Consider the following 22,346-nt stretch of genomic DNA (forward strand, 5'->3'; position numbering starts at 1 on the left):
CTAACAAACAAACCAATATCAACATTTATAGGTAGTAACTATTCAATATCTAGCCATTGTTTTTCCTATTTTTTAATATGAATTCCATCTCTGAAACTAACTTACTTTCATTAGGATAGATCATTATTATTTTATTTACCTATAAAATGAGAAGGTGGACCACACGACTTTTAACGTACCTGTCAATTCTGGAATACTACCAGTAGGACTCAAGAGAAGGCAGACTTTGCTGGGAAAAGGTAGGGAATGGCTTAGATCTTTGCTGCTCATTACAATAGCCGCATGTGGCTATTGGACGCTTGAAATGCAGCTATTCTAAATTGAGATGTTTTAAGTTTAAACTGTTCAGTAGATTTCAAAGACTTAGAAATGTACTTTACATTACAAAAGAGACTTAAAGTAATACTTTTTAAAAATATTGATTACGTGTGAAATGATTTTATGTATATTAGGTTAAATACAATATATTAGTAAAAATAATTTTATGCACTTATTTTTACTTTTTTAATGCAGCTACTAGAAAACTTAAAATTAGATGTGCGGCTCACATTATATTTCTATTAGCCAGCACTAGACTATGTATATGAGTAAGTCTGGAAACAGTACAATGTTCCTTGATCTTGCATTAGTCAAGATATTTTCATTTTTAATTGACAGAAATCTTATTCAATCTGCTTTTAAAGGAAAAATTAGAATATAATGACTCACATAGCTGAAAAGCACAGGAATAGACTGTCTTCAGGCTTGCCGGAATCCAGGAACTATATCAATGTCATTAACACTCTGTAAGAGCATATGTGTGGACTCTGTGCATCTGTCTCCGCTCTGTTTTCTGCTGTGTGGGTATCACTCCTAGACAAGTTCCTATTTCATAGTAGCCACAGTAATAAACCTAGAGCTTTGAGAGGAGATGGCCTCATCCACTCAGTTCCAACAAACCTAGCTTGGGTCATGTTCAATACCTGCATCAATCACTGTGGTGGGTGCAGGATGCTCTGTATCTGTTGAAAACATAGGCTGGGTCACTGGCCTCTCCAGCTCTCCTTAGAGCACAGGTGGAGACAGCCACTTGAAGACTATGGACTGAGAGTGGGTTGCTAAGGAAAGTATGTTTTCTGTTACCAGAACAAGGAAGAATGACTGCTGGACAGGGAAAATCAATAGTCAAAGGTTGTCAGGGGTGAGAGAAAGGATGTACTTATCCTGTGTTTTTCGACTCATGTTGATCCGAGCCAAAAGACCTGTAAGTCACCATCTTCTACCTCTTCCTCACTCAACTCATTCGGTTAGTCACCAAATTCTATTAATTTGCCTCTTAGGCAGTTTCATATATATTCCTAACTTCCTTTCTGTCTTGCACATGTTCCGTTCTGGTTCTAATTTCATTTTGTTTTTTTCTGCTTCTAATCTCATCTTGCTGAAATTCAAAATCTCTTCTCCACATTACTTCCAGAGTAATTATTTATTTAATTCATTTAAAAATATTTGGTGCTGCTGGGAGTTGCTTGGATGTTGTGGTGTGGGACTGAAAGCTTGCAGAAGCAGTGATCACATCGCACAAATAAATTTACTATTTGAAGAAATACAATGATGAGGGGATTGAGTATTGGCATGCCATGTTGCCCAAGGACATAGCCAAGCTGGTCCCTAAAACCCACTTGATGTCTGAATCCTGGCGTTCCGCAGAGTCGGGGATGAATCCATTTTATGATCCATGAACCAGAATCTCACATCTTACTATTCCAGTGCCCACTACCCAAGAAGTCAAATAAATGAAGTCGGCGAGGCACTTTCCATCCTCGAGCTTTACACAGCTGTCCTTGCTTCCTAACATCTTTCTGATAACATTATTATGTTGCCTTCTTGTTTCTCACTTTGATATTTAAAAGATGTTCAACATGCTTTTTGAATGTGCTGGTAACTGTTTTGCTTCTTGAGTAGAGCCGCCACCACCACAACCCAGACAGGTGAGTGATCTGTGGACCACCGACTCAGCTGAGTGTGACCCCAGAAGCCACATTGTGCTCTGTATCCAGAACATACTTGGTAGATGGAGGAAGCATCTGAGATTAAGATCATGGCTGTTACAGGGATCATGTAAACTTGCTGTTTTTGTTTTTTCCTGCCGGGTGTTGTATGTATGGTGACTTATGGATTTATGTTTCAATATATTGGAAACTTTCCATATTATTCAAGAAATCTGTTCATGTTAAAAGCCTTGATTGAAGAGAAAGTTTTCATAATCTAAAAAAAACCCCTATTTTAAAAAGCCCACCAACAACAGACACAGAAAATGTCACAAAGCAAAATGCATTACTTAATGAATTATTCTAAGGCAAACATCTTGTAACCTAACCATGACCAGGTCAGAAAATAGAACTCAGTTAGACATTCTGGAAGCCCCTTCTGTGTACCACATTTCAAACACAATCCCTTTGTCCACCACACCAACTTTTATACTAAACATTTCCTTGACAGCTTTATACTTATCCCTCATCATTTTGTCTTAAAATGTATCTGTTGAAAACACAGGCTGTTTGAACTATGGAGTTTCTCACGGTTTGGATGTGGCTAATTGCAAATGCATAGTACAATTCACTATGTGCCATTGTCCTCTGTATTTTCTGCAGAAAATAGAAGTGGAATTGCTGTGTCATATGGTAACTCTATGTTTAACTTTTTGATGAGCTGAAAAACTGTTTTCCAAATTGCCAGCACCACTTTACATTTCACCTCCAATGCCTAAGAGTTCCAATTTCTTCACATCCTCATTAGTATTTATTATTACATGACTTTTTGATAGCCTAGCTATTCTAGTAGGTGTGAAGTAATATTTCACTGTGGCATGGTTCAGCAGCTCACACTGGTAATTCCAGCACTTTGCGAGGGCAAGGCAGGAGGATTCCTTGAGGCCAGGAGTTCAAGACCAGCCTGGGCATTATAATGAGGCCCTATCTCTACTGAAACAAAAAAATCTCACTGTGGTTTTGATTTGCATTTCTCTAATGATGAATAATGTTGAGTATTTTTTGACGTGTTTATTGACTATCTGTAGATCTTTGGATCTATTCAGATCCTCTGTTCATTTTTAATTGTGTTATTTATGTTTTTTATTGAATTGTGAGTTCTTTATATATTCTAGATATAAATCCCTTATCAGATGTATGATATGTGAATATTTTCTCGAGTTCCATGGGTTTTCTTTTTCATTTTCTCAGTGATATCATTTGCAGCAGAAAGTTGCTAATTTTGATGCAGTGTATCTATTTTCTCATTCTGTTGCTTGTGCTTTTAGTGCCATATCTAAGAAACTATTGGCTAACCCAAGGACAAAAGGATTTACTTTTCTTTTCTTCTAAGAGTTGTTATTTTTAGCTCTTACATTTAGGTCTGTGATTTATTTTAAGTTACTTTTTGTTTATGATATGAGGTCAGGATCCAGCTTCATTCTTATGCGTGTGGATATCTAGTTCCAGCACAATCTGTCGAAAATACTATTCTTTTCTTATTGAGTTATCTTGGTACTCTTACTAAGAATCCGTGACTATAGATACAAGGTTTTGCTTCTGAATTATCAGTCATATTTTATTTATTTATATGTCTATCCTTATATAGTACCACATTGTCTTAATTATAGTAGTAGCTTTGTAGTAAATTTTGAAATCAGGTTGTATGAGTTCTCCAAATTTGTTTTTTTTTTAATTTCTTTTAGCAATTTTGTATCCCTTCCATTTCTATATAAATGTTAATATCATCTTGTCAATTTCTGCAAAAGAAAAAAAAATCTGGGATTTTTGTTGGAGACTGCACTGAATCTGTAGATTGACTTGCAGAATACTATCATTTTAAAAGTGTTGTCATCCATTCATGAACATTTCAACATTTAAAAAAACATTTAATATTTTTAATTTCTTTCAACAATACTTTGTAGTTTTTAGTGTATAAGACTTGCACACCTTTTGTTAAATTTAAATTTATATGTTCAAATTTGTTAAATTTTCCTGATGGATTGATTATTGCAAAATACCCCTCTTCATTGCTAGTAGTATTTGTTTTTGTTGCTGCCCTTGGATCAAAGTAGCTTATTAGTCTTCCAGTATTTTGTCAGAAGTAATGTTTAAGCCCTTTTTGCTAGCAAGGTTTCAGCATCTGTTGATGTGTCTGAGTGAAGCTTTGGACATGCTTTGATTGTGTCCTAAGTCTTTTCTCTGATTGCTTCTGAGTGGATGTTTCCTAGCACATGCCACAGCCTTGTGACTACCAGACGCCACAGCCTTGCGACTAGCAGAGTTGACTGTGATATCAGGAAGGCTCTTCTTGGCTCTCATTTTTTTTCTTTCTTTCCTTTTCTTTTCTCTTCTCTCCTCTTTTTTCTTTTCTTTTCCTTTCCTTTCCTTTCTTCCCCTTCCCCTTCTCCTTCCTTCCTTCCTTTCTTTCTGCCTTTCTATTTATCTTTTTCTTTCCCTCCTTCCCTCCCTCCTTCCAATTTTTCCTTCCTTCTTTTCTCCCTCCCTCTCTTCCTGCCTCCCTCCCTCCCTTCTTTCCTTCCTTCCTTTGATTATTTTGACTTATTTTCTGATTGCTCTGTAATTCTGCTTGTTTTGGAGTTACCAGCCTCTTAATCATCTTCACCAAGATCTCCATTGTTTTTGACAACACTCTTAGGTATCAAACTCTCCACTCTCTGTTTCACTTAAGTTCAGCTCCCTCAGGTAGAGCTGTGGGGCTCTTTGACTTTATAGAACCACAGCTAAGGTGGTTAAGCATGGAGACCTGCTTTTTGAGTGACACCTTTGCTCTATACTATGTACTAGGGATACTAGCGATAAAAGTGGAAGTCTCTGGGGTTTTTTTTGTTTTTTGTTTTTTGTTTTTTTCTGTTGTTGTTGTTGTTGTTGTTTTTCCTTTTTGGCAAGGAACCTCTACCATCTGGGAAATCTGGATATGAAACAATGTGGTCTCAATATTTTCAGCCTGCTATGGTTTATGTAGAACTTTCTTTATAAAGATAGAGCTTGTCAAAAGAGAGCTCAAGTTCTGTTGGCCATGTTTGCCTAGAATCAAGCTTCTGCAACAGGTGTCTGGGGAGTAGTGAAAATAAGAAATACAGGCAGCCTGCCCTTACTTGAGTGAAACTGGAGCCTGACACTAGAATCTGGAAAGTGAGGTTACTATAACCTTCTCTAATGGGGTAGAGTTTCCATTATACTTGGAGCTTATAAGGTGAAGGGCATGTAATGGAGTAGGTCATGGCTTAAATGCCATAGGTCCACTGTTCTTACCAAAAGTTCGTAAATTTTTCTTGAATAAATGTTTTCCATTTGTTTATGCAATTACGATAATTTCTAAATACCTTAACAGTTGTTTTTAATAATTTCACCAGATACATTTTTTTTTTTTTTCTGGAGAGAGAGTCTGGTGGTATTCTTACCTCATCATTCTAGAAATTCTGTCTACTATATTTTTCATTTTCTGCTTTCATAAAAGAGAAGGTTCTCTTCCTTTACTATTGTTTATCTTAATAGTATAGTTCATATAAGAAAGGTAGGTGAAAGCTTGATATTTTTCTTAACTTACTGATTTTCAAGATGATGAAGTGTTTTCCTGTCATCCTCCACATGTGACAAGTTACATTAAATATTATCCTAATGAACTCATTGATTTAAACATATTTGATGGCTTAAATCTATTATAACTATTATCATTATGAAGCTCAAGTTGTTCTATCCTTGGCCAGTGGGAGTCTCTTCAACTTGGCTTCTGAGTCCTTTTTATTTTTTGAAGATCTATAGCTGTCTTATTTTATTTTATTTTATTTTTACACAGTAAGTGTATATATTTATGGAGTACATTAGATACTTTGATACAGGCATGCAATAAGCAATAGTCAAATCATAGAAAATGGATATCCATTCCCTCAAGTATTTATCCTGAGTCTTTTTGACATGACTTTGGTAATTTTTGATAACTTTCCTAACACCTCTTTAGTCATTTAAGTAAGTCTTGTTCTATTATAGATTTCCCAGAAAGCTTTTAAGCTAAATTCATCAGATTGTATACATTAAAGATGCATAGTTTTTGCACGTCAGTCATGTCTCAATAAATTTTTTTTAAAGATGCCCTTACATTTTACAGTTAATAATTTGTGCCTTTTATACATGTGAGTTTTGCTAGATACAAAGCCCTTAGCTTCTACTTTCTTTCCTTGAATATCTTACATGTGATACTACATTTTCTTTTGGCATAAAGTCTTACTATCAAAAAGTCTAATGATAATTTAATATTATTTCATTAATAAGACACATGCTTTCATCTCCAAAAAGTCTGATAATTTTACTAGAAAGATATTGGTGTTGTCTATTCTGGATTGATATTCTGATCTCCATAGTATGCTCTTTCAAAATGTAATTTTTATATATATATGTGTGTGTGTGTATGTATATATAAATAATTTCAAATGTATATAATATAGTATATATAATATACAATTCTAATATATATTACATAATGCTATATAGTATTTATAATAAATAGTATTATATTACATATATTATATATGATATGCATATATAGGTACACATATATTTGACAATTAAATTTTTCTTTTTAGCATATTTTCTGTTCCTTTGCCCCATTTTTTCTTTAGGGACTCTTATTATATGTATGTTGAAATTTTTTTTGGCCTACTTTTTATATTTGACATTTCTCTAGGACACTTTTGATCTCAACTTCTTAATTTTAAATTCTAAGACATTCTCTTTTGTGTTTATGTGCTCTTGTGTTCTAGTTTAGTCTTCAGTTCTTAAATTATTTATCCTTTTACTTATAATCCTTTCATAAACACTGTCGTCTAAATATGAGTCTTCTCTAATTCCAATTTATGTTGCTCTTGCATGTTTTGTATCAATTCTTAATGTGTTTGAGAATTTTGGAACAGTGGACTGCAATTCAAATCTCCTTTATGTACCTGTCATTCTGGCATGAATTTATTGTCTGGAAGGGTGTTATCCTGCTCACTTTTCTCTTTTTCTTATAACATCTTTGTATGGAAATTGCTATTCTGTCACTTAGTTTCTCTTTTCTTATTACATCTTTGTATAGAATTTGAACTTAACAGTTTTTGTTGTTTATTTGTATGTGATTATCTTTCCAGAACATTCAGAATAAAGTGGGGTTCAGGATTTTTTTTTAATTCCACAGAACTTCCCCTTCTGTTATTTTGGTATAATTTTCAAAAACATGGTTGCTTGCTTCCTGAAATTTCCTGGCTTTGTTCCCTGTCCTTATTTTGGCCTGGACCTTCTTTTTGTTTCATTATGGTCTCTCTGTCTTGTTTAATTTTTGTTCTACTCATAGCAAATTTTTTTTCTCAATATTTGGCCCCATCTTAGAAAAGAATCCTGATAAGTCAGTATTGAGGATTTATGGTGGTTAAACTGCTTCAATCCGTTCAGTCTAGTTTAGGGAGAGAATCTCCCAGTTTTCTGTTTTTGGTCTTAAATTGGCTTACTATGCTTTCCAGTACATATCTGCTGGCTCTTTGGGAGTTGTCCTATTCGCAAGTGCTTTAAGTCCTACTTTGTTGTTTTTTCTCCTTTCCATACAGATGCGATTATCATGTGGGTCTTGGGACTGTAGGTGATTTGTTCCCTTATGCTTGTATTTTAATATTTTGGGGGATATTTTGTCAGCTAATTGTGTCATAAATGTCCATGAGTTTCTGCTTCTGTTAGTTAGTTGGTTGATCTTTTAAATGTGGGTATTTGAAGTGGTTAAAACCAATGCTGCCAATTCTGCAATTTCCCCAAAATCCTGCACAGTGATCTTTTTAAAACACAAGTCTATGACAAAAACAAGCAATGGGGAAAGGATTCCCTATTCAACAAATGAGCATTGGGAAAACTGGCTAGCCATATGCAGAAAACTGAAACTGGACCCCCTCCTTACACCTTATATAAAAATTAACTCAAGATGGATTAAAGATTTAAATGTAACACCTAAAACCATAAAAACCCTGGAAGAAAACCTAGGCAATACCATTCAGGACATAGGCATGAACAAAGACTTCATGACTAAAACACCAAAATCAATGGCAACAAAAGCCAAAATTGACAAATGAGATCTCATTAAACTAAAGAGCTTCTGCACAGCAAAAGAAACTATCATGAGAGTGAACAGGCAACCTACAGAATGGGAGAAAATTTTTGCAATCTATCCATCTGACAAAGGGCTAATATCCAGAATCTACAAGGAACTTAAACATATTTACAAGAAACAAAAAAACAACCGCATCAAAAAATGGGCAAAGAATATGAACACACACCTTTCAAAGGAAGACATTTATGCAGCCAACAAACATATGGAAAAAAGAAAAAACTCATCATCACTGGTCATTAGAGAAATGCAAATCAAAACCACAATGAGATACTATCTCATGCCAGTTAGAATGGTGATCATTATCAGGAAACAACAGATGTTGGAGAGGACGCGGAGAAATAGGAATGCTTTTACACTGTTGGTGGAAGTGTAAATTAGTTCAAGCATTGTGGAAGACAGTGTGGCAATTCCTCAAGGATCTAGAACTAGAAATACCATCTGACCCAGCAATTCCATTACTGAGTATATACCCAAAGGATTATAAATCATTCTACTATAAAGACACATAAACACATATGTTTATTGCAGCACTGTTCACAATAGCAAAGACTTGGAACCAACTCAAATGCCCATCAATGTTAGACTGGATAAAGAAAACGTGGCACATATACACCATGAACTACTATGCAGCCATAACAAAGAATGAGTTCATGTCTTTTGCAGGGACGTGGATGGAATTGGAAACCATAATTCTCAGCAAACTAACACAGGAACAGAAAGCCAAACACTGCATGTTCTCACTCATAAGTGGGAGTTGAACAATAAGAATATATGGGCACAGGGAGGGGAACATCACACACCAGGACCTGTTAGGGGCTCGGGGGCAAGGGGAGGCATAGCATTAGGAGAAATACCTAATATAGATGACAGGTTGATGGGTGCAGGAAACCACCATCGCATTACACACCTATGTAACAAACCTGCACATTCCACACATGTATCCAAGACCTTGAAGTGTAATTTAAAAACAGAGAAAAGAAAAAGGAAAAGAAAATGCATGGAATTTACAGGAAGATTGTTTTCAGGAAAAGGAAAAAAATGTATGTCAGAGTCTGAGATAGGGTAGATATTCACTATTTGTTAAAAGAAAGAATGAATAAATACATATACAACATAAACTAAAAACAAAACAACACAGTATAAAGTCTAAATGTGACACTTCCATGATTTACAAATAATTATTTTATTTTCTATTATTCTTAGATGAAGTATATGCTTCTGATAATGGCTTAGAAGAGTGGTTCCTCAATTTTGCTCTCTACTGGAATTAGCTAGTGTGCTTTTATCAATTCTGTTGCTCAGATTATACCCTAGACCACTAAAATTAGAAGCTCTAAAGGTGAGAACAAGCATCAGTATTTTTGACACTCTCCAGGTAATTTCAATGTTTAAGGACCACTAACTAGAAGGCCCTTTACAATCTGATCTGGCTCTTTTCTACTCCATCTCTCTATTGTGATGCCCTTTAACAAGCTCACAGATAGTTCATGCTTCAGTCATATCCAATTACTTGTAGTTACCAAAATTCACTAACCCGTTGATGCTGTGGTCTCTTTGCTTATACTGGTTTCTTTGCCTAGAATTTTGCCTTGCCTCCAAATGACTATTCACCTAATAATCCACCCTATTATGTGTAAGTAGCAGATCTAAAGATTATTACGAGTATCTGGTTTTAACATAGGGCAAGGAAAATGGTCAATTCATTGTAAATCCAGATTTTGGTTTTTTTCTCTGTACTGGGCCCAGTGTTGAACCCTAACTGTCTAAGCCAGTTTCTACTTGGAGGTGAGCCTTCAGCTTTCTCTAGTTACCTCTGTGAGTTCTTGGAGATGAAGATTTGGTCTTTGGAAAGTTTGTTGAGAAGGATGAGTTACTGACCAGGACCTCTACAGCGTGTTTACTTCTCTGGTTGATGATTTATATTCATAACACTGAGGCTGAAGTTGGAAATTAGACCTGCCACTTTAAAATATGCTTGGCTTGGTTCTGGTATTGCAAGCAGTGGATTCTTATCAGCAGTTGCATTAAAACAGCATCAGAGACAAGAGCAAGCATATTTTTAAAATGACAGCTCTAAGGAGCCTTCCTGTTTTAGATTAAATCATGATTCCAAAGGCTAAGCCCTGGATTAAAGATTTTGATTTGTCTCCATATTCTCTTAATCAAATCTCTTTTTCCTAATTCTTCCATCCTTAGGAAAAATGAGAAACCGCTTCTTCCTAATGGCTTTTATTATATCACATTAGGTCTCAATAGACAGCAAGCAATTCATCTTGGTTTGTAATATGATAAACTTTTGGTACAATCAAGGAACCACCTTGAAATGATTAAAAATAACATCATAGATTCATTTTCACAGTTGTGGAAAGATGATCATATAAAGTCTGGAAGCATTTACACAAAAATAGTAAAAATTATTACCTTTTCGTGATTGAATTATAGGTGGTTTTAAGATTTTCAGTGTTCTCTGACTTTTCTGATTGTCTGCAATGAATATCTATATGTACATACAAATTTAAAGAAGTTAGGTATAGTTAGAGAATATTCCTGTAAGAGAGCAGACGTTCTCTTTTTCAAGACTTTAGGTATAAACTTAACCAAAGAAGTGAAATATTTGTACACTAAAAACCAGAAAACGTAATGAAATAAATTAGACACAAATATACTCAAAGACATTTAGTGTTCATAGTTTGGAAGGCTTGATATTGTTAGAATGTACATACTATGCAAAGCTGTCTACAGATTCAATGCTATACCCATCAAAATCTCAATGAATTTCTTATAAAAATAGAAAAAAAAAATACTAAAATCTATATGAACCCACAAAAAGCCCAAAATAACCAAAGTGATCTCATGAAAGAACAAAGTTGATGGCACCAGACTTCCTAGTTTGAAAATATACCAGGTAACAAACCTGCACGCATACCCCCTGAATCTAAAATAAAAGTTGAAATTATAAATAAATAAATAAATAAATAAATAATATGGAAAACAAGCAAAATATGTTACAGAGCTACTGTAATTAAAATAGTATGATACTTGCATAAAGATAGACCTGTAGAACAATAAAAATAATAGAGGACCTAGATATAAATCCATGCACGGTAAACTAATCTTTGACAAGTTTGCCAAGAATACATAATAGGGAAAAGAAGTATAGTCTTTTCAACAAATAAATTGGACCCCTGTCTTACAATATAGACAAAAATCAACTTAAAGTGGACTAGACTTAAACATAAGATCTGAAATTGTAAAACTTCTAAGGAGATATGGGGGAAAAATTTCTTAATGTTAGTCTTGGCAATGTTTTCCTGGATATGACACTGAAAGCACAGGCAGCAAAAGCAAAGGTAGACAATTGGGATGACATTAAGCTAAAAAACTTCTGCACGGCAAAGGAAATGATTAGCAGAGTGAAAAAGCAACCTAAAAATGAGATAAAATATTTGAAAACTCATTTATCTGATAGGAATTAACATCCGAAATGTATCAGAAATTTCTATAACCAAGCAGCAAGAAAATTAATAATCAGATTTTAAAACTGGAAAAAGAACTGAATAGCTATTTCTCTAAACGTGACCATACAAATGGCCACTGGGTATATCAAAAGGCACTCAACATCACTAATATCAGGAAAATGAAAGTCAAAGCCACAATGAGCGATCACCTCACACCTGTTAAATGACTTTGTTAAAGTACAAAAGATAATAAGTATTGGCAAGGATGTGGAGAAATTGGAACCCTTTTACACTGTTGGTGAAAGTGTAAAATGTTGCAACAGCTATAGAAAATAATGTGAACTTTCCTTAAAAACTTAAAATAGAACTATCATATGATCCAGCAATCTCATTTCTGGGCATATATTCAGAATAATTGAAATCAGGATCTCAGAGAGATATCTGCACTCTCATATTCATTGTGGCATTTTTCACAATATTCAAGATATGGAAACAACCCAAATGCCCATCAACAGATTAATGGATAAAGAAAATGTGGCATATACATACAATGAAAAATCATTCACCCTTTTAAAAAAGTAGAAAAACGGCCGGGCGCGGTGGCTCAAGCCTGTAATCCCAGCACTTTGGGAGGCCGAGACGGGCGGATCACGAGGTCAGGAGATCGAGACCATCCTGGCTAACACGGTGAAACCCCGTCTCTACTAAAAATACAAGAAAATTAGCTGGGCGAGGTGGCGGGCGCCTGTAGTCCCAGCTACTCGGGAGGCTGAGGCAGGAGAATGGCGTGAACCCGGGAGGCGGAGCTTGCAGTGAGCCGAGATCGCGCCACTGCACTCCAGCCTGGGGCACAGAGCAAGACTCCGTCTCAAAAAAAAAAAAAAAGTAGAAAAACTTCCCATTTGGGTGATAGATGAACCCAGAACACATTGTGCTAAGTGAAATAAGCCACTCATAGAAGAACAAATATTCCATAATTCCACTTAAATGAGGTATCTAAAGTAGTAAAATTCATAGAGGCAGAGAATACAATGGTAGTTGCTAGGTATTGAGGGGAGGGGAAAGTAGGGAGTTGCTGCTCAAGGGGTAAAAAATTTCAGTTATGCAAATGGAAAAGTTATAGAGATCTAACGTACAACATAACACCTATAATTACCAATGTGGTATTGTGCACTTAAACATTTGTTAAGAGGGTAGATTTCATGTTAAGTATTTTTATTACAAAAAGAAATAAAAACAACAAAATGACAAAAGAACACAAGGAAATTTGGGAGGTGATGAATACGTTCACTATCTTGCTTGTGGTTGGTGGTACCATACGTTAAACATGCACAGCTGCTTTTATATACCAATTATACTTCAATATTAAAAGTATTCCATTGAAGAATTTTTAGAATCTATTACCCTTTATATTTTTTTTTTCATCTGAATTGGAGAGGCTGGAGTCTCTCAGAACAACGTACCCTGCTTCTTTTTGCTCCTTAATTCAAAAGACATCTCTAGTAAATTAGAGAGCAGATTTTTTAAAAAGTGGAGTAGTTAATTTCTCCAAGTTGTTTTTATTCTCAATCTTATACCTGAGATAGATGGCATAGGATGACACAGAAGAGAGCACATGGTGATTCTTTGTCTGTTTGGGTGTGGTATGGACCAGGTCACCTCACAGGATTCATCGGTCTTAACTGTGCTGTTTCTGCCCCTCCAAGAAAGAATGGCTGAGGGGAAGACATTAATTACTGGTTAAAAGTGACAAGCCAGTGTTATTACAAATAACTGAAGCAAAAGTCTCACTTTTTTTTTTTGAAGCTCTATTAAAATCAAACTTTAATCACAAATTGTGAAATAGAACACTGGCAGTTAGGAGCTGCTAAAATATTAACACTTCTATTGAAACAGAAACTCAGGCATTTTATTATTTTCATGACCAACTCTGAGATTTCATAATTAAGTCTTTCAGTTTGATTTATTTAGACTCTAAGCAAACTTTCAAAGTGAGTTTGAGGGACTTTGTACTTGAAACATGAATGCATTGCATTTCCTGAGGCAATTTGGAACTGGGGTTTCATCATTTCAATGCCCTGACTCAGAAGCAGGTATTCTGAGAAACTTCTCTTGAGTATCCTAATTCATTAACTATGAGAAGGACCTCAGACATTTTCCTTATCAGGGTGAATATTCAGAAGGGAGGAGAGAGGGAAATATATTATATTTAGGAGTGAAACTGTATTTGTCACAGCATATTAATTTATCTAGGTCTGTTCTCTTTGGCGTTACAAACAGACATTTCTTATCTCCCATCTAAGCCTTTAGCTGGTTCTAAATATTTTATCATTGATCAGAATGAGTGGAAAATTGCATTTCCCCCCTCTCCAGTGCTCCCAAAACACATATATGTGTGTGTGTGTGTGTGTGTGTGTGTGTGTGTGTGTGTGTGTGTGTATTCCTGTCACTCTCTAAGAGGTAGTTTGGCATTGAGGAGCACTGAATGTCGCATAACCCTGAGATCCTGAGATTGAATATGGGGCAGATTCCCAGGATAATCTATGTTTGAACATACTATGTAAAATTTAACCAATTTTAAGGAATGGGATTGGTTAATTAAGGAAGAGAATGAAACCTAAATGAAATACTGACTCTAAGGTGGCAGTTATAACACAATAATCTTTTTTACTGGCAGAAAGAGAGAGAGAGGGATTGTGAATCACATAGAATGTATACCTATTTATTTTTAATTTGAGAGAGAGAGGTGGATTGGGGGGAGCAAGGTACAGGTGAGAAGGGAAAGAGAGAAATAGGGGCAAGAAAGAACATTGCTAGAGAAAAGTAGAGTATCTCTATTTTAAAATGTGGGGATTATTCTGGGATATCCATTTTGAGCATTTGAAAATGACCAGTTGACCTTGGTCATTTGACAAATCAGCTGCCAAATCTGGACCAAAATAAAACAGAGCCTGTCATCACTGTGAAGATAGAACATAAAGGCTAAGTAAGAAGAAAAAAAGAAAGAAAGGAAAAAAGAAGCCTCACACCAAGAGTATAGGGAAGGACTACCTGAACCCTCCCCATGTGCTCAATCAGTGAAGAATTAGGCTGCTTTTCTCTGAAGATCCAGGTGCTTTGCAGACTATTATTTGAGAAACAATACAGGGTACCCTCAGCGTATCTCACTAATCATACGTGAGCTGGAGGAGGTGGCTGGTAGAAATCATTTAGCCTGGTGCACAGAAAATGAGGAATGTATCTGAAACATATAAAGCAGGGGTTTGGTCCTAAGAAGCCCTTTCTCCCTGAAGACAGAGCTGTTGGCAACATCTTGGGGCATGGTTAGGGCCATGATCTAAAAGTAGAACTGGTCCTAGGCAGATGGTGAAGGGTAACCATTTTCTCTGCATCCTTGTCCCTCCATTTTGGTGCCCATCTCCCTTTTCCCTCAGATGATGCCCAGGTTCCCTCCCCTTGGTCACCTCTGACACGTCAGAGTCCCATGTGACATCCTCAACCAGCCTGTGTAGCTGTCCTACTCTAATCACTTTTCCCCTGATCAAAAGGGATCCAAAGTATGAGTTGATCCCATCCCTCTAGTCTTCCTCTCATCTTGCTGCTGAAGAAAAGAGATTTCATCCTGAGTTTTCAGTGTTTCCTTAACACTTTAAGATGTCTTTATGATCTGTATGAATTTTTGTAAGAGTCTGGAAGTCAAAATGCCTTAACAGAAAGGATGAGGGGTTTTAGTGTTAGAAGCCCCTAGTTTGAGTCCACATTAACTGCAGAATCTTGAGAAGTCTTAATTAGTAGGAACCTCAATTTATTAATTTGACAAATAGAAGAAGTAACTATTTCACACAATAAAAAATAAAATGTCATTATAGTTATATAAAATCCACTAATAAACTATTCAGCATTGAGTAATTGTTGTCAGAGTTATTATTTTCATCATGGTAGAATTCTTGACCAACTAGTGAAAGAAGTATCTTTTTGACATAGAAAAGGGTTGCCTCCATCAAAGTTCTATTATCATATCTTATAGTAGCTACCTGTTCTACTGGTTTTAGACTGGCCTTAATCTGAGACTGAGATTTAAAATACGTACCAACCCTTTGTAATAGTTAATTTCTCTACAGCTTCAGAAGTGGGGCCCCATTTGCTCTAGGGTGACCTCATGTTCAGATTATCAGTGTAACACTGAGCCCAGTCAGTAAACTTGGCACATGGGGAAAAGATGAGGGATGGAATAAAGGGTGATTGACCTCTCAGATTTATTTTGATGAGAAAGTTGACACCACATTTTTCTAATTAGTGTTCTAGCCTGGCTAGATAAATCAACAACGAATCAACAGTTTTTAAGCACATATACGGGTATGACAACTCTGTAGTTAACTCAAATCCATGTGCTATGTATTATTTTGCTACATAACTCAGAATTCAGGAAGCTACCCATCCAATCAGTCTTTAGCTGTTTTATTTCAGTAACAAGTTTATGCAGAACCTTCCATATCTCTCATAAAACCAGAGCATTCATATAACCAGAAACACCCATGTCAACTTTATATTGTTTTTGCTTTTTTCACATGGGAGTGGTACAAATCAACTCTGTTTTCTCAGAAAGTATCTGTTTGTTATTACTAACACTACACCATTTTCCATCCCTGATAATATGTACAGAATATTGATTCTTCTTGCAGTCAAATTCTTAAGATTTCCAAATTATAAATTGGCCACACTTCTGCAATTTATGTCAACATGAAATCTCTAAGATATTTCCTCATAGATATAAAGCTAAAGTTTGTGGTTAGGTTTCTAATTGGAATCAGAAACTTCTTTATACAGTTTATCTGGGAAGACAGGATGCATAAAGCTCCATGATGAATAGCTCAACTTTGAGAAGGAAACGCTTCATCCTATTATCCTCTCTTCTTTACCCTATAGGTATAGAGTACTTCTTTTTACCAGGAGGTTTTTTTGTTTTCCAAGAAAGAAGAAAGTATCATTACAGGTATGATGACTATTTTGGAGAAATTTAGACCTGTAAAAAGCGATCGAACTTAAGTTTTCCTGGAACGGAATAGATTGATAGAGATATAATTACCAAATCCAGTGCAATACACTGATTTACTCAAAATATATTTTGAGGTTGGTGTCTACATGTGCAGATATTCTTCTGGGCACTAAGGCTACAGTAGCAGACAAAAAAGACAAAAAATTATTGGTTTCTTAAAGCTTACATTCTACAGCATATCAGGAATCTTAAACTTTGAAATAATTGGTACGAGCTTTGGTGCTTGAGAAAGCCCCAGGAGGTCACAGGCTTCCTGTTGTCGGTGGTGTCCCTAACTCCAGCTTCTGTCTGTGAGCCAGGACAGGCTCTTTCTCCTTTCCCCCAACAGAGGTGCATTAAGGAGTGTGCACACCCCTCACTTTAGAGCAAATGGAAGAGAGGCAAGTGGAGAGTCTCACCCAACTTCCTTCTGCTTCCAGATGGCCCCTTCTCTGTCAAAGTGACAGAGACTCCTCTGTGCTTAGCCAGAATCCGTTCCATATTTAATGGGTCACTTGTTGTGGTATCCAGCATCATATGATGAAGGGTGGGGGCACATTCAATTTTTGCAACAGTACTTATTTTTACCAGATAACAAAGCATTTTCTTGTTGTGGCGAATATCATATTGGCAGATAATTTGGGGACCAAGAGAAAGTGGAGTGGAAAAGTGAAAGAAGAAAGTTCAACAAAGACTTGAGTGACAGAGTTTCATGTGGGGCAAGACACAACTACTGGGTTCAGTCTTATTAAGCTATGGGATGAAGGCAGGATTAGTTGAACCAGTAGTGGGAGGAGAGAGTTGGGACTGAAGGATGGGTTGACTGTGATGAGTGAGCAGGAAAGCAAGTAATTGCAGCAGTCCAGAAGGTTAGCAGGAGGGTGGAGGAATGTTTCCAGGCAAGACTGCCAAGTTTAGAGAGGGCATTTAAGCACCGAGGTGAAGGCTTGACAGCCTCTGATCTTTAAGAAAGGACTTCCATAAATTGGGAGTGGACTGTCTGCAAATGTCTTGAGTATAGCAGGCATATTTATCCTAGTGTCCTGGGATCATCCCTGATTCTTCTACAATGGGATCACAGAAGCGACCACTGTGCCCAGCATTTGAAATGTGAAAAACGCAAATACGATTCACAGATAGACAGCGAGCCATTACTGTGTCTCATACTATGCCACTTAAAAATTGTACCTCTATAAATAAAAGTAAATAAAATTGTACCACACTTACATGATCTTCTACTTGTAGCTATAAATATCTGATTCACACACCTCCCTAAATGATAGGAATGGGGTATGATTTTGGAGCTTAACCCTTTTATCTAGGTATATCTAAAAAGGCCCTTATAATTTACTATTCTTTAATTCTTTATATATTTTCTGTCTCCCTCACAACCACCCCCCCAACACAAACTGTAATTTTGCTGGTATTTTGTACAATAGGGATAGAATGAGAATAGTGTACTATTGTTTTTACTTTAACACTAACAATTTGGAAGAAAATATTAATACATAAAGAAAATACATACATGCTTTTTAAATGAAATCAACTGAATGAAAACACAACCTCTCTCTCAGCTCACTAAAATATGTGCTCTTTTTCCCTCTCTGACTTGCTCTATCACTTTGTTCCTTTTCAGTGCCCCTCTCCCAACCAACACACACACACACACAAACACACACAAACACACGGGGGGTTGGAGGTAGGGAGGACTTAGTCTAAACTAAACTCATTAGGGCCTTATGACAATGCAATTTGAGTATCAGACTTCTCCTGCTTAGTTTTCAGTCAGTTGAGGAAGGTAAATTGCTATAGTCTCAGGTTTACTATTCATTTAGTTAATGCATGATTCAGTGACTTCATTTAACTGGTGAGTGTATTTTTGACTGATAAATTTATAGTTGCATCGATCTGGGATTTTGAATTCATTTTGACACATTATCTTTGAGACTACGCCGCAGAACTCTTTTGTTTTTTTCCTGGTGGGTGTAAAAACAAGCAAACAAAACAATAAAAATCCTTCTGTAATGACTATAAAGATGAGTATTTGAAAAGACAGACACTTAAAAATTGTTTTTCCCTCAATATTCTGTCACACCTAGCACTATACAGACTGTTTTTATTCAGAAGTAGTATTTAAATATCTGAAAGGTGGGGGAACACAGAAATGTTTTAAATAAAATATCCATATTGCCATAGATGGAAAATGAAGTTTAAGCTTCAAGTGAGGTAGCTGAGGAAACAAGCTATATTTGAATAAAATACAAATTTGTAATGGAGAAGTGATAATCCCTTAGCTATATGTATTTAAATGTAATGTACACTTATCAAATCTGTGATTGGGTACTTAATCAACTAAAAGTTGTTTCATTTATTTGCTCCCTCCAATGACTGGGGCCAGGTGGCCGTTACATGCCAAATACTTTGCTCTGCTGTCAAGAGAGAAGATGAATAAGCATGGTCTCTGATAAGATGGTCAGGGGCTCACAGTCTAATGTAGAAGCCATTTACAAAGCAATGCTGTAGTGCAAGAGAGATGTGCCCCAGATGAATGGGAGGTCAGAAGGGTGATGGCCTCTAGGGGCACTGGAGTTAGGAATGGTAGAAATGAAGACAAGCCCTGGGGAAGGTACAACTAAGCTGGTTCTTCATTGACAGGTTGCCCAGGTCAAGGCAGGAGGGGGATGGGAAGAGCATTTTAGGCAGAAAGGACACTGAAGTTAATGAGGTGAGAAACCTAATGTACAAACACTAAGAAGTAATACAGGGAGTGGAGGGAAACCAGATTAAGGAGAGAATCAAATATCAGATCAAGAGCCTCTTCTCTCCTGTTAAGGAGAATAATTTAGTGCCAATGAGATTAAAGTGAAGACTGACAATAACAGGGATACTAATTTTATCCCAAAACATATATGTTGTGATATTGTTATTATTTTGCAAAATGTTTTCATGGACATTCCATTTGCTGTAAAGAAACTGGCAAGGTGTAGGTCAATAATCCTCTCAAAATTAGGGATGAGAAAAACAGAGATTTAAAAAATTTGGCCATGGTCATGTAACTTGACAGCACCAGATTAGGCCTGGGATGCTGGTCTTATACCATAACTGGTGCAGACAACTGCCCATTGGTGTAACAAGGGCACATTTGCTCAAGGCCTTCCCTGTTTCCAGAGATCCAGGCCAGCCATTTTCTGACACACAGGGTAGTCAGAAGAATTTCCATTTCATACTTTATGTGCAAATTCATTCTCTTCACATGAGAGAAACAGAATAAAGAAAAATCCTTAAGAAACTAGCAGTCTAGTAACAATCATAAGAAGAACTGGTACAATGAAAAATTTATTTATTTAAGTGGTTATGGGAGGCCAAGCACCAAGCAGAGCACTTTGCATTTATTTCTCGAACAACCTCATAGGCAGGTACTGCTATTGCCCCCATATTACAGGTGAGCAAACTAGGTTCAATAACTCGTTCAGATCACCCACTGAGAAGTAGCAGGGTGTCGTGCGATTTATAGTGAGATTCATCCGACCTTGCAACTGGGTACTCAATTCTACCTGGCAAAACCACCTTTCTTAGGTACTGCCACTTGATTTATACAACACCTGTACTGCACCATATGTGAATTGTTGGTACTTAATAAGCCATATGGAGACTTTCTCAGTTCCAAGATTTCTGTCACAGAGGCTGTTGTTCCATAGATAAAGGAATCTCATCCTAGAATGTTTACTCACTACTCTTTGGTCCTGTTGTTTAGAAAAAAGAAAAGAAAAGCCAAATGTCTTAGACTCTAGTGGAACTCAGTTTACTATGTGCTTACTCTTCCAGCTTCAGGTGCTGGGGTCCAATAGAAATCTATTAGACACTCTCAAATAAAAACCTAATGTACAAACCAAAAGAATGATATAAACCTGAACATACTGAAAACTTGTCAGTTTTTAATGTTTGAGCTTCAAGTTTGCCTCCTGTTCCTAAGAGCACATCAGAGTACAGGGCTCTCTTCTTGCATTTCAATGTATTTGCAGCTATACTTTCTGCCCCTCTTGTAGAGAACCCACAATCAGGTATTAAGACGTGACAGGATGATGGAAATGAGAAAGTAAAGATGGCACATGGGAAGGCAGTAATTAACCAGAATGCATATTTATCATAGTCTGTCATTGTTTACAAACAATATAATGATTCTTGATTGTAGAATTAAACTCCAGGCTCTAGTTTGCAATGCCAATCAAACAACCCCAGCAGGTGCAGATCAGCAGAAGGACTAACCAAGTAAGTGTTCTGTATAGAGGATGTATAGGAGCTGCAGACAGCCGGAGCATCTTCTGTCAAAAAGTAATCTTTGTTGAAGACTTCTGAACAATCATTTATTGGGATGGCTAATTTATGAGCCTCACTTTTGTCATCTGTAAAATGGGAATCTGGAAATCTATGTCAGAAAGTCCCAATTCTCCATTCTCACTCCTAGAAGTCACTATCATTTCTTGCCTGAACACCTGTAATGGTAGGCCTCCCTGGCTCAATTCTTGCTCATCTATAATCCAGACAGGAGGTTTCTTTTCTCTTTTCTTTTTTTTAATGGAGTCTTGCTCTGTCACCCAGGCTGGAGTGGAGTGGTGAGATCTTGGCTCACTGCAATCTCTGCCTCCTGGATTCAAGCACTTCTCCTGCCTCAGTCTCCCAAGTAGTTGAGAATACAGGTGTATACCAACACATCCCACTGATTTTTGTATTTTTAGTAGAGACAAGGTTTCACCATGTTGGCCAAGCTGGTCTCAAACTCCTGACCTTAGGTGCTTTGCTCGCCTTAGCCTCCCAAAGTGCTGGGATTACAGGTGTGAGCCACCATGCTTAGCCCTATAATCCATTCTCTAGATAGCAGCCAGAAGAACCTTGTAAAAAAATTGAATCACGCAATTTCCTGGAAAAATAATCATTTTTATTTACCTGGTGAAAAATTCTAACTCCTAACTGTAGCCTTTGAGGCCCTAAATGATTTGGCTCCTGTCTCCCTCTCCAATCTCATCTTTGATCACTCCTTTTTGATCATTCAAGCTATACAGGCCTTCTTTCTTTTCCTTTTTTTTTTCTTTTTTGTTGTTGAGACGGAGTCTTGCTCAGTCGTCCAGGCTGGAGTGCAGTGGCGCGATCTCCGCTCACTGCAAGCTCCGCCTCCCAGGTTCATGCCATTCTCCTGCCTCAGCCTCCCAAGTAGCTGGGACTACAGGCACCCGCCGCTACACCCGGCTAATTTTTTGCAGTTTTAGTAGAGACGGGTTTCATTGTGTTAGCCAGGATAGTCTCAATCTCCTGACCTCGTGATCCACCTGCCTTGGCCTCCCAAAGTGCTGGGATTACAGGCATGAGCCACCGCACCCAGCCACAGGTCTTCTTTCTTTCCCTTGCATATGCTATCTTGTGTTTCTACTACAGGACCTTTGCATCTGGTGTTCCTTTTCCCTGTAAAGACTTCTGTTAAACACATGATCTTCACAGGTTGGCTTCTTTTGGATACTAGTCCCAATCAAAATGTCAATTTCCCTGGCCATGGCATCTGAACACTATCTATTAAACTGCAATCTTCTCGACCAACTCACTCCACCACATACTCTGTTTTATTTTTCTTCATAGCCCTCATCACTACTTGACATTTTATGTTTTTGAGGCAGAGTCTGACGTCACCCAAGCTGGAGTGCAGT

General features: G+C 36.9%; 1 protein-coding gene and 1 pseudogene across 6 annotated transcripts in view; both read left to right on the forward strand.

The window, feature by feature from the left end:
• The window catches only part of KCTD16 (potassium channel tetramerization domain containing 16), a 313,564-nt gene that overhangs the window by 271,991 nt on the left and 19,227 nt on the right, over positions 1-22,346 (forward strand). The window lies entirely within an intron of this gene.
• LOC110743437 lies at positions 1,193-3,632 on the forward strand (annotated as a pseudogene).

The sequence above is a fragment of the Papio anubis genome, chromosome 5 (assembly GCF_008728515.1).
Source record: "Papio anubis isolate 15944 chromosome 5, Panubis1.0, whole genome shotgun sequence".
NCBI lineage: Eukaryota > Metazoa > Chordata > Mammalia > Primates > Cercopithecidae > Papio > Papio anubis.